Here is a 14,862-nt window from a genome sequence, read left to right on the forward strand (position 1 = left end):
AACCCAAAAAGATTTGAAATCAACAAAACAATCTGATTGCACACCAAAAATTTATTTATTTTCACACAATTTATTCACAAATATGATACAACTATATAGTTGCATTGAAATCTAACATATTCTAAATATAGATAAATAGGTTAAGATATTCTCTCATCAAAATTCAAAACCAACTCTAAACTTATCATTAAACATTATCTCTTAACATATTAAAAAGAAAAAATGAAATCTTCTTTACTTACGTTTAATTCCCACAAACATCATGCTTGTTGATTATATATAAGGTTATACCTATTAAAAAAGAATAATAATAATTTGCATTTCTAAACATAACATTAAAATTATATTGTGGCGTGCAAGGAGCTGACGGAAAATGGCGGACTAGGGTTTCTGAAAAACCCTTACACGATGCAGAGACAGAGTAAGCAGCCTCTCATGCCCAAGAAAAATTGTTGCCAATACAGGCTCTGTGCTTCTAGAAGCAAAGAACAATGAATATTCCGATGGGGGAGGCATCAACGCCTCCCCCCAAAGAATACAACAATGAAGACCCAAATGAAGGCAGAACTAAGAATGCAAAGAAGCCAGAGGTACGGCTTGCATAGTAGTAGGAGAAGAAAGCACAAGAGGATCTGGAAAACGAGAAAGGAGATAAACCGGCAACATTTGAAAAACCAAAGAAAGTATCATCGTCCACTTGCAAGCCCATTACTACAGAACATCCCAAGATTGAGCTACCTAGTCATAGGATCAATGTGCAAATACAATACATGAGAGACCATGCCATGATTGGCAAATTTATAGGCTATTGGCCAACTAAAAAATCTCTACAAGGATGGATAACCTCAAAGTGGAAGCCCAAAGGACATGTAACTCTATAGTTGGGCCCTAAAGGCTTCTTCACTGCTATCTTCAATTGCCTTGAAGACTAGAATCGAGTCCTAGATGGAGGACCCTATTTCTTCAATGCAACAAGTCTTTATCTACGTGACTGGGTCGAAAGATTTAACCCAGATAAGGAAGACTTTAGTTGGCCTGTTATAGACATATTTGGGCACTGAAACCCCAATCACATATGTCCATAAACCAAGGGCTTCTAAACCCCTAAAAGTGTTGTTTCAAAACCAAAGGATCAAGGTCAATTGATTACATCATTTCCCAGAAGTTCTCCCTGAAAAACTGCTCAGAACTGGTCAAAACTGGACCATACAGATTGCTCAATGTTGAGGGTGCAATGCATATCACCTGCTACACATAAATGGTGCGATTCATACTGAAAAGCCCTTCTATAGGGTGCAATGAGTGAGAGCATACAAATGGCAGAAGCAGTTTGCTAGGTGGAAACTCAAATAATCTTCTAGAAACTGCTCATATGACACTTGCCTCTCTGAATTCGCCCAGGGATGAGTAAGAGATCATGAAATCTCCAAGTGGAACCAATAACTATCTATGAAATGACATGAATCAAAATCCCAGAAGCTGACTCACTCTCCTACAAACATTTATATATGGATCCCCCATCCTAGAGATCCAAAGGCTGGAATTTTGTAATTTGTAAGGAAGTGTTGTTGGTTTCTCTTTGAGACATTGTATTGCTGGGTGATCTTGCTTTTTATGAGGTGAAGAGGGCTTTCATGCTGGGAGGATGATGCTGGATCAGATAGTTTGGTTGTAATCCTCTCTTCTACTACTTCTATTAATAAAGCTATTCGAGTTTTCCTCCATATACTTGTATATCTTTTAATCTTGTATTTGTATATGCATTTGTATGGTTAATGTACTTCTGATCCTATATTGTTTATGGTTATAGATCTCTATGCTTTGATGGCATTTTTCTTCTTTGACTCTATAGGTGTTCTTTGAAGTGGGACAAGTGAGAAAGGAGTGGCGAAAGCTCTATCAAGGGAGAGAGGAAACAAGCAAGGAGACTAGCGAAAGACTGAGGTTGGTACTCTTTGCTTCTCTCTCATCTATCTCTCATAAAGGAAAACACAAGTAACTTTGGTTTTTTTGTTTCTAAGATAGCTACCCGTCTTAGTGGGACTAGCAGCTCTAAATGGAAACTAGTTTTACCGATAACAAAATGGTGACTCCGTTGGGGAGCGAATAGTTTGTTTGTTTTGTTACTATTGTTTGTTTTATAAACTACACACAGAGCCTGAAGTTAAGCCAGCTAGCCTTCACACTGCTTTTACTATGCAACTGCAAAGTAGATCAATGCTGCTTCATTCAATCTCTAGGTGGTTCATGAACTGAACATATGACTTGAAAAAATCCTAAGTGCCCTAGTGGTAGCTCAAATAACCTCATTAGATCGGCCCCTATACTTTGTGTTTATTGTGTATCATTAGCTCAGCCTAAATCCCTGAACTTAGCTGCAAACTATGAGTGAAAACCAAGCTCAATCTCATCCTTGGACCATCGTGCTATCTCTCATTGGCAACCTAGATGCATCGCACCTCCCGTCTGTTGCAAGTGAGATGCATCCCTGTTTCCCTGTGTTACAGGTGTGATTATTTAGTAAGACTGTTTCTGCCTCCAGATTTTGGTTTTTTCTTCAGCTTTATTCAATAGTTTTGCTGTCTATGATCAGTATATCACTGTTGAAACCTTCTTCCTTTACATTATTTAGCCTCCATTGATAAGGAATTGTGAATGTATTTTTTATGTATTTTTCATCATTTACAGTCCTCCTTTGCAAATAGTAGCTTAATCGAACTGTCGTCTTTTGATTTGAAAGTGTCGGAACAGTGGTTTTTAGTCAAGAAAAGAGTGTCGTAAAGTTTTCATCTTTTAGATATTCGATTACACTTTTGCCATTGTACTTGATTTTGAAATTATTAGTATTTCAAGTGTTGAAAGAAATTTTAAATTCGAAATCGCAAAGTGTTGTCTTAGTCTTCCTTTCGTTTTTCGAAGAGAAAATTGTTAGTACTATTGCTTTGAAAGGAAATAATTCAAATCTGTACTTAGTTTTCTTTTTGTCGTTCTCACATTAAGGAAACTGAAAAAAAAAAAAAAAAAAAATACATGCATGTGCATTTTCATTTAGATTGCATGCGGAAATTGATTTACGAAAAGTGCATCTAGTGTGTGCTCTCTGCTCTATGTTGAAAGAACTTTATTTCTCTTTCCTTAGTAGCTAGGATTTTCATTGCCAAAAGAAAGTAAACGAGTATTTATCATCTTAGATTGCATATTTAGAAATTGTATATCTACATCACGTGGTGAACCTTAAAGGCAAACTTCTTAAGAAAGATGAACTATAAAATAAACCTCAATGAACTTAAAAACGCTTTGGAACCTAACACACAACATCTAGAAGTCTAGGCTAGAGACGTATTCCGGCGTCGTAAAGCCTGGTAACTATCGCTTTCATCGTAGGTTGGGTGATTCCTCCTATTTGATACGACAAGTGCCAGTACGGACTTGTGCTGCCACAAACCGTCGAGTATATATTGGGAGACCACGATAGGCTATATCCTTTATCCTTAGGAAGCCATGTCTTCCGCCCTATCGATCGCAATGCGCTGAACATTGCATTCGGGAAGATTGTCTACCGTACCTTAAAAAGTATTCTGCAGTTTTGTGATTGGTTTGGTAATCCCTCTGTCTAGATTTCCAGAGTAGTAACTTTCTTTCCTTTTCAGACTCCTTAAAAGAAAAGGTCCATCTGAGCACTTGTCACTTCAAACTCATTAAAATCGAAGGCAACTAGAGTCATCTTTAGCTTTTTCTCGACTCTTAAAAATTGAAAAATCAAGTTTTGTCAAAGCGTCATAAAATTTATTTTAATCGTAATAACATCATTGTTCCCACATTGGTCTTAGGTTGAGAAAATGGAGTCTACCAATCAAGGATTTTCCCTTGGAGGAAATCCTAGTCCTTTCTCTTCTTGGGGAGATGTTGGTGCTCCACACATGGCTGCATTGTCCCTTCCAGGACTCACAATTGGCCTGCCAGTATGGCTTTTATCAACCTCTGTCATTCAAAACACTACAATTCCTCAGCAATCAAATCAGCAACCAGATGATCCTGAAGTCACTCCCCCACCTTTTACTTCGTTTGTTTCTCCCTCTCCTTCTTCCTCTTCGCTTGGTGAAGCTAGTAACGCTAAAAACTAAGTAATTGAGAAGAAGAAGAAAGGGAAGGAGATGAAGAAGAAGAAGCCAATGGCGAAAGGGGGCAACCATGCATCGTCTGGTGAAAATTCACACACTGCATCTTCCAAACCCAAATCTCCATGTGTCATTTGCAAGGGAGACCACTATCATCAAGATTGTCCCTACATCCCATGGATCCTGAGGGACGGGTCTCCCCGCTTGCACAATCTGGTGTCTTCAACCTCTGATGATCATGTTGAGAGCACACCATCAACTAGTGAAAATGAAGTCAATGGACCAAAAGGAAGATCTAAATTTCCTTGTAGACAGTGTGAAGGCAATCATTCCCTCCACTGTTGTCCTTTCCTGGACGAAGCTAAAAGAGTCTTGGAAAACTGTCCTGCTTCACCGCAATGACTTCCTTCTGGATACAAGAAGCTCTTGCCGAGTCCATCGCTAGTTGAAATTAGACTGACACACCTTTGTTGTTGGTCGAAGCATCTATCATTAAAGATAAACCCTCTGGGTCCACACTGAACCAAAGTCAACAGGTCAAGATGGTAGTCGACCCAATCTTGTCTTCAGAAGGTCCATATTCGGATGATACAGTCATCAAAGAGAATGAGAACGACACCGTTCAAATTATTTTTGTTAACGCAGAATCCAATGAACATGGGGGCAATCTACCCATTCCTTTACCGCAAGAAGAAAATTCGTCAGAGATTCATCTGGCCCTTTATTCGGTCCCTCCTCCAAGCAATCTAGTCATTTCCTTCGATTGGAATCTACTAGGGAGAGCCTGCCTACCACCTAATGTACCATTCCAAATCATAGTACAAGCTTACAGAATGATCATGGCTGGTACTATCATAGATGAAGGGGCTTCTATGAGCATCCTCTCCTCAACTTCTTGGAAAGCACTTGGTTCGCCATCACTTATGCTTGAGATTCGAAATCTGTCGGGCTTCAACAAAGGAACCAGTCGACTATTAGGGATCCTTCCGAATTTGCCTATAACTTTGAGAAGGAAATTCGTTCATCTAAATGTGATGGTAGTCCAAGGGCCTCTAGATTACAGTCTACTCCTTGGGCGTGACTACACTTACAGCATGGGAGCTATTGTTTCCTCACTCTTTTAAGTGATGTGTTTTTCGTACGAAGGCATAATGGTCCAACTAGTTGACCAACTTTCATTCCCTGGTTCAAACATAGCTACTAGTCAAATGCCATCCCTAAATGGTCTTTTTGCACAAGAAATGTCTCATCAACCTCCAATCCATCCACTTGATGAGCACGAGTGATTCGGTGATTGTGACTAAACCCAGGAGGCATGCGCCTTGGTCTACTTTGGCAAGAAAACCCCAAATATAAGATGTGTTTCCGCGTAGGATATATGACTAGTCTAACACACCCATCCGTTTAGGAAAATGGAATTAGACTGGAAAAGGATTCTTCTATCAAAAGTTATGTGATTGGAAATTCCCACCATTCACCTTTGTCACTTCCGACAGAGCCAAGGAAGTGTTTTGTCTGCAAATGTGGACGAAACAATCTTGCTAATGCAAGAACTTCCGTATGGTAACTTGGAAACATTACTCTTCTTTATACCTAGGGGCATGCAAACCTTTTTGTACGAAAGTGAAAAGTGACCAGCGTAACTCTAACCCCGTAGTTTTTACTAACTTCAACTGCTTAAGTTAGGTGATTGGTCTGATCAACCATTCACCTTTGCAAGGACCAAATGGCACCGACAAAGTAAAGGAGATTGTTTCCCCCTGAGAAACTATCCTACCTAACCTCAATATTTCTTTAACCCCTAGGATAGTAGTTGGTCATTCCTAGCTTGCATACAAAAGGCTCCAGATCAAAGTTTCGCATGGGGCAAGCTCCCTAAAAAATGAACCTACTATTGAGAGACATCCTTATTATACGACTGGCATGAGCAGGTTTACACAAAGTTCAAGCTCGTTAAAAAATAAACCTAGCAATGAGCATATGTTCCCCCAAAGTTCAAGCTCATTAAAAAATGAGCCCACCTTCGATAAATAATCTTTGCGATCACATAGCTATTAGCTTTTGAACCTTGGTCGTGTTATTACCATCACCTCCCCTCTTTTTTAGCCGATCATACACCTCCATTTGATTGTTTACCCTTTTGAGGAACAGCTGCGACGAGTGATTCTATTAGCCACCTTCTTTACACTGTCGTGATTGAAAAGTTCCAAGCCTTACCTGGAACCAGTTGCTATCCAAAAACATCACGCGTTCCTCAAAAATGAGTCTCCTTTAAGCTCCTTTTATCTGACTCGTAAAATATGAAAAGATTGCCGAGCAATTAGCCTCTCCGACTTGTTAAAGTGATTGGAAGTGCCATCCATCCTCTATATTTTAATCTTTTTGGACCTGAGGGATCATTACACAAAAAGATCAAGTGTTTGTCTTGTTCGGCTCGTTAAAACTATCAAAAAGTCATCCCTTCCGTATTATTTTGTACCTTTTCGGACTTAAGAGATCATATTACGAAAAAGGACTATTGGAGTTTCCTTTCTATCTCTTTTCATACTCTCTAAAATTGAAAAGGACCGAGTTATCTTCATCATTAAACTCGTTAAAACAATAGTGACAAACTTGTCCATGCAGACAAGAACTAGTTTCACTGTCGCTAGGCTCGCTAAAACATGGTGACGGGTTTGCTTGAAGGGAAAATTATAGAACAAGCATATGTTATCCTCCTCAAGCTTGACAAAAATAAAGAGGTATTGGTCAGCAATGACTGGGGAAAAAGGGAAGAAAATTTGAATAACTTCATTGGTAGCAGGTCGCTCTTGAACATGACACTTTCCCTCCATCACCATGATTGAGTCGGGTTTGGTTATTCCGTTCACCAGTCATATCACCATTGGTCCTCCGTACCAACCATTTTGGGGTTAACAGTACCAATCCATTCCAGTGTCACCGATATGTTCAAGAGAAGTTGCTCAGAGAATTCGCCAACCAAGCTAACGCCTCATCCGTTGCAATACCTTAACGCTCCATTCTTTCATGACCGACACCCTGAACCTTGTATCATCAAATCGTTTTCACCTCGACAAAATCATTTGCTCTGTTCCATGTCGTAGATGTGGGATTCATTAAGGCCCTCCTACGACGAGTCACTTCTTTTCAACATCAGCTCATTATCCAATAAGTTGACTTAGGAACAACCCTTTCAGTACTTTGAAGCTTGCATGCCTGAGTGGCAAGTTTCTCACTTCCAGCGATAGGTTTACGTCAATGGCCTTTGACCGAAAGATTTTGCTTGTTGTTCGACATTGACTCATGTATTCACACCACGTGAATTGTATTGTAGTACCTTGAGGGTCATCATCATTATCGGTGATTCCTCTCGCGCCTGTTAACAACTTACATCATTGGTTGGTAATCAAGTGATGTCTTTCCATGTTTGACATCAGAACATCATTTCACATGGATCGACTTGTAATTCGGGTGAAGATTGAATGAGTTTGAAGACCCCGGATCTAGTTTCATCCATCCAGGCTGCGATATATTCCGGAAAATAAAGACATCAAATGTACATCATAGCTGCACAGATAATCATCCAAACTAAGGGATGATGACTCTACCAAAATCATCAGTCTACCACACAGACGATTGTCTGTTTTATGTACATGAAAATGAATTTATAAAGCTGAGCATGGGAATGCCCGCCTCAACTAGATCATGAAAATATTATGAAGATAATGTATGGTATTGTATCTTATTATAGATCACCTTCCAATTCGAAAAAACTTGGATCCTCATGATAAAGCATTTCACTCGACATCAAAAGATTTACGACCTCATGCTTTAGGGGGCAACTGTTATAGACATACTTGGGCACTGCAACCCCAATCACATATGTCCATAAACCAAGGGCTTCTAAACCCATAAAAGTGTTGTTTTAAAACCTAAAGGATCAAGGTCAACTGATTACATCATTTCCCAGAAGTTCTCCCTGAAAAACTGCTCAGAACTGGTCAAAACTGGACCATACAAACTGCTCCATGCTGAGGGTGCGATGCATCTCACTTGCTACACACAAAGGGTGCAATGCATACTGAAAATCCCTTCTGTAGGGTGCGATGAGCGAGAGCAGACAAATGGCAGAAGCAATTTTCTAGGTGGAAACTCAAAGAATCTTCTAGACACTGCTCATATGACACTTGCCTCTCGGAATTCGCCCAGGGATGAGTAAGAGATCATGAAATCTCCAAGTGGAACCAAGAACTATCAATGAAATGACACTAATCAAAATCTCAGAAGCTGACTCACTCTCCTACAAACATCTATATATGGATCCCCCATCCTAGAGATCCAGAGGGTAGAATTTTGTAATTTGTAAGGAAGTGCTATTGGTTTCTCTTTGAGACATTGTATTGTTGGGTGATCTTGCTTTCTATGAGGTGAAGAGGGCTTACATGCTGGGAGGATGATGCTGGATCAGACATCTTGGTTGTAATTCTCTCTTCTACTACTTCTATTAATAAAGTTATTTGTGTTTTCCTCCATATACTTGTATATCTCTAAATCTTGTATTTGCATATGCATTTGTATGGTTAATGTACATCTGATCCTATATTGTTTATGGTTATAGATCTCTATGCTTTGATGGTATTTTGCTGCTTTGACTCTTCAGATGTTCTTTGAAGCGGGACAAGTGAGAAAGGAGTGGCGAAAGCGCTATCAAGGGAGAGAGGAAACAAGCAAGGAGACTAGCGAAAGATTGAGGTTGGTACTCTTTGTTTCTCTCTCATCTATCTCTCATAAAGGAAAACACAAGTAACTTTGGTTTGTTTGTTTCTAAGCAAGGATAATTTTAGGGGCGAATGTTCGCCCTCTGGCAAAATCAAGGGGTTTTAAATTTTTAGTGGGCGAATATTTTGTATCATAGTACATTTTTACAAATCACCTCAAATAGCCCACCTTATTTTAAGGGAGAGGGTAAAAAAGGTAAATTTAGCCCTTGAAATTAGGACTTACAACCTTCCATTCGCCCATTTTCAAGAATAGGTTTTATTTAAGTGAATCCTATGGGCCAAATACCATATTTATAAAATAGGTATGGTAAATTAATAAAAATATAAATAAATGAGAGGTATGGTAAATAAATAAAACATTTTTTATATTTACTCCATAAGTCACCTTATATACATGTAACGGTGTAAACAAATAAAAATATAAGTAAAGTGGAGGTATGGTAAATAAATAAAACGTATTTTTATACTTACTCAAACGGTATGGTAAATAAATAAAAATATAAATAAACTAGACATATCGTAAATAAATAAAACCTCTTTTTATATTTAGTCCATAACCCTCGTTCTATTTATGAAGGCTCAAGAAAGAGGTTTTATTTAAGTGAATCCTATGGGCCAAATACCATATTTGTAAAAGAGGTATGGTAAATTAATAAAAATATAAATAAATGAGAGGTATGGTAAACAAATAAAACAATTTTTTATATTTACTCCATAAGTCACCTTATATTTACGAACACTCAAAAAATGGGTTATATTTAGGTGAAACCTATGGCCAAAATACTATGGGACAAATACCATGGACTAGATTGTTATTAATACCATGCAAAAAACCATTATTAACCCTAATATTAGAATTAATAAAAATAAAAATGGCACATGGTATTGACCCATGGTATTCACCTGGAATGTAGCCTATTTAAATGGGGGAATTAAACCAGCATGTAGCCTATGCTAAGATTCACTAGGACTTTACAAAGTTTTATTATTTAGTGAAAGACTCGCGAAGATCTTACAAGATTTTATAATTGAGTAAAATATTCGCCATGCCTGGTGAGAGATTCGCCAAAAAATTATATATACATATTATATTATTGATAAAATCGCCTTCCATTTTTCCTATATACCATGGAGATTCGCCCATTTATTATATTTATAAATTTAGGGGGGGTTCTTAAAATTTTCCCTGTTTCTAAGATAGCTACCCGTCTTAGTGGGACTAGCAGCTCTGAATGGACACCAGTTTTCCCGATAACATGGGCGCCAGTCTGGAGCCGCATGTACTCGCTTCCACTGGAATACTGGATGAAGAATCACTTAAAGCCATTGGAAATGGATTGGGAGAGTTCATAAAGGCAGCAGAGGAAACAAAGCTTTGAAGATATACATCCTACACTCGTATTTGCATATACATGAAGCTAGGCCAGGTGCTCACGGACTTGGTAAGTCTCCTTCATGACGACTTTGAATGGATACAACCTATAGATTATAAACATGTACCCTTCAGATGCAAGAGATGTCATTCCCATGGACACCCTTTTTGTGACTGTCCCTTAAACGCGCCTCCTAAACCCACAAAAAATGGAGGTAAGTCTGATCCAGAAGGATTCACCAAAGTGGCCAGCAGAAAAAAGGCATACCAAAAAACCTCCCACAGCACCAAAAAATGTTACTCCATCATCATATGTGCCATCCTCCAGCAACAGCTTTGATATCTTGGCAAACCTAGATATGCCTGAATCAGATCCCCCTGTGACAGCAAAGCCAACCTCTATTCCATCCACCAATCTTTCCTCCATACCTATTCACAATAAAACTAGTCAACCATCGAAAGTTAATACCTCTGATATGCATGCCTCAGACTCGCAACCCATCCCCAACCCTATTCATAACAAAGCCCTCTGGTCCGACAAAGTTATGGACATTGATGATATACTGGCAGAACCTCCTCAACCATTAACCCATATGGAGGGCAACAGTCAGCAAAGTTTAATGGAAGAAGAACCTGAAAGCTTTGATCTCGGAGATATAGACATTTTTAGTCTAGAGAAAGCTTGCAAAAGGAAATAGTTCGACACAATACCGGACAGACAACTAGAAAATTTGGAAGTAGTGCTAACAAGAGTACATCAGCATAATACTTTGGGCATACAACAGGGAGGTAAATGAGACGGGAAACATATCATCAAAGATGGGAAGAAAAGAGGTAGAAATACAAATATACAGCGCACCATTTTAATTGGGGAAATGCTAGTGGAGTCCGGAAGGTGCTCCAAGTTGACTAAATACTATTGATCCCTACCTATAGGTCAACCATGAAGCTCATCTCATGGAATGTAAGAGGACTTAATAGTCCCGGGAAGTACAAAATGTTAAAGAACATGATTCAACAAGAACAACCACACATTGTATTCATGCAGGAAACAAAATGTAGCACTAGTACATTAGCCTCCACATTATCCAAATCTTGGGCAGGATGTCAAACTGTGACAGTAGACGCAATAGGCACCTCGGGAGGGCTTGCCATAGCATGGAACACTCACCATATCTCCCTAACAAATTTCCATGCCTCACATCATTTCATTCAAGCAACATTCCACCTAATCAAAACCAACATACATGGCCATTTAACTAATGTATACTTCCCTCAGGATGGCACGCAAAAAACCATGTTGCTAGAAACATTGGAGACTCTTAATGCTCCAAGAACTTATCCACTCTGGATCACAGGAGGTGACTTCAATATGATCACACGGCTGGAGGAAAAACTTGGAGGAAGAAGAAAGCTGGACAATGAAAGCAATAACTTCAAAGAATACATTCAACACAATGGTCTAATAGACTTACCATTTGATAACGGCACCTACACATGGAACAACAAAAGAGCAGGCTCACAGCAAATATCATCACGGTTGGATAGATATCTAATCTCAGACAACTTTGTCCATCTAGGTGGTGATATATGTGCCTCCATTCTCCCCATGGCTAGCTCGGACCATTGGCCCATTTCCTTGCAATGGAAAAATTCGAGAAAATCAAACAGAAAACCATTTAAATTTGAAGCTTTCTGGCTCACCCACCCTGAGTTCAAAACAATGGTCAAATCAGTGTGGGAAAGCTTCCTTCCCAATGGTGGCTCACTCATGTATCAATTCCAGCAGAGAATGAAGCACATCAAAAAGCAAATCAAAACCTGGAATTACACCACATTTGGCAACATATTTCAAGAGCAAAAAGTTCTTGAGCAAAGCATGAAAGAGCTACAGCAGAAGATCATCATAGAAGGTAGAATAGAGGAAGAGGAACTAACTAGACATGAACAAGTCCTAATAACACAATTAAATGAAAGAAGGAGACAAGAGGAACTGCTCTGGAGACAAAAGTCAAGAATTAAATGGCTAAAAGAAGGAGAATGAAGCACCAATTTTTTTCATCGCACAACTATACAAAGAAGAATGAATAATACAATCTCCCGTGTTCAAAACTCACAAGGAGACAGAATGGAGAAACAGGAAGATATAGAGAAAGAGCTCACCAATCACTTCAAAATAGTACATCAAGAGCTACCCATAGACAGATAGCCTGCCATCAACGAGATACTTCAGCATATTCCTAGACTCATAATAGAGGAGCATAATCAACTATTGCTACAACCGGTCACCCTCACGAAGGTCGAAGAGGCATCAAATCAATTGAAAGCTGGGAAAGCGCCAGGACCTGATGGTTTTACTTCTAACTTTTACCATCATTTTTGGGACTTAATCAAAGTAGATGTATGGAATGTGGTCGAAGAATCACGAGTCATGCATTGGCTACTTCCCTCGCTCAATGCGACCTTCATCGCTCTTATTCCCAAAGAAGCGCAACCGAGCACTCCGGAGAAGTTCAAGCCCATTGCACTTTGCAATGTCATATACAAAATTATCTCGAAAGTCATTGCCAACAACCTCAAACCGCTCCTCCCTCTTCTCATTTCACCAGAGCAATCTAGATATGTAGAAGGACGTCAAATCTTGAACGGCATTATTCTAACTCATGAAACCATCTACTCCTTAAAGAAAAACAAACAGGCAGGTATGCTTTTGAAAATCGACCTATCTAAAGCCTTTGACAAGCTCAGTTGGACCTACATAAAATAGATGCTAACTGCCATCGGATTTAGCCCGACCTGGGTTAGATGGCTTATGTCCCTAATTTCCTCTCCACTCTGCTCTGTTCTAGTCAATGGGATCCCCTCCAAACCCTACTCCCCTTCCAAAGGAATCCGTCAAGGTGACCCTCTATCCCCATTTCTCTTTATCATTATGGCTGAAGGTCTGGGTCGTCTTATAAAGCAGGCTATTCAATCTCATGACCTTAGAGGAATCTCAGTACATGGGACCCCGCGATCACTCATCAACAATTTGTTGATGACAATATGCTCTTTGGTCATCCCTCTGTCAGTGAAGCCCGAACCTATAAAGCTCTTCTAGATACCTTCTCAAAAGCCTCTGGCACCACTATAAATACTACTAAATCTCAACTATTCTTCTTCCATACTCCTGTCGCTACTCAAAGAATCATTGCTCGAATCATTGGATTCTCTCAAGCCAAACTTCCTTCTCATTATTTAGGTGCCCCTCTTATAGATTCAGCCTTAAAGCATGCTTCCTGGCATCAACTCATTGAGAAAATGGAAAGTAAGCTATTGTCTTGAACACACTGAACCCTTAACATGGCAAGCAAGCTAGTCCTAATAAAGGTAGTCTTACAATCTATGCCCCTCTATCTCTTCTTAGTTCTTGCTGCATTGAAATGGGTGCTAAAGAGAATCAAGAATCTGCAATGCAATTTCTTATGGGGTTCCATAGGACAAAATAGAAAATGGGTGTTAGTAAAATGGGACAAGGTTTGCAAGCCTAAAAAGCAGGGAGGTCTAGGCTTACATGACCCGCAACATAGAAATACTTTGATGGGAGCATGGATTTAGTGGCAATGGGTCTCCTGCCCACAGAAGCCATGGGCACAAATCTGGACTGCTAATTATGCAAAAAAATGGACCGCAACAAAAGCTAATAAGGATAACTACCATGATCACAGTATCCCTAATTTGGAACGCAACAAAGCAACACAGAGAGGTCATCCAACAGCATAGCTTTTGGGAGATAAGGGACGAGAGGACAACACGCTTCTAGATGGATTCATGGCAACAGAGACCAAAAATTGCAGAACTCTTACCTTGCACAAATCACAATGGAAACGATATTAACCAGGAGGACAATGTAGCACAATTCTGGACTCTCAGCACCACACAGGGCTTCAGGCAATGGAAACCTTCTGTTCAAATAACACAGCAAGAAACGGAAGCATATAACTTGGAGCTACACAAAGAACTCACCAGTAGAAGAATCAGATTCAATACTAGAAAAGATGTACTTAGATGGGGATATACACCAAAAGGAGTATACACCACCAAAGAAGCATACCAGCTAATGCTCCAAACACAGGAACCAATAGATCCTGCTTGGAATCGTATCTGGACTGTAGGGATTTGGCCAAAAATTTCCACTTTCACCTGGCTGCTATATCACCAAAGAATTCTCACTTGGGACAACTTAATCAAAAGAGGATTTCAAGGACCATCCTACTGTCCTAACTGTCAAAACCATGAAGAAACTATTCAACACCTCATGGACTCCTGCCACATGGCTAACAAACTCTGGGAAAAGCTGACTTTCAGATGTTAGTGACCATGCAGACTTCTAGGGGATATAAAAGGTACCATTCACAACTAGACTCCAAAGCCCTATAACAGCAAATTTCTCAATAAGTTGTGGACAATTCTACTAGGCTTCCTTTTTTGGACAATTTGGAAGGAAAGAAACAAGCGAATTTAAATCAAAGAACTTCTTTAGAAATCATATGGACTAACTTATGTCAAAATATCAAGGAAACTCTAGCTCTACACCAATGGAGTGCTGAGG

The sequence above is a fragment of the Pinus tabuliformis genome, chromosome 9, assembly GCF_031772625.1.
Source record: "Pinus tabuliformis cultivar Carrire ecotype Pingquan chromosome 9, CPIR1, whole genome shotgun sequence".
Taxonomy (NCBI): domain Eukaryota; kingdom Viridiplantae; phylum Streptophyta; class Pinopsida; order Pinales; family Pinaceae; genus Pinus; species Pinus tabuliformis.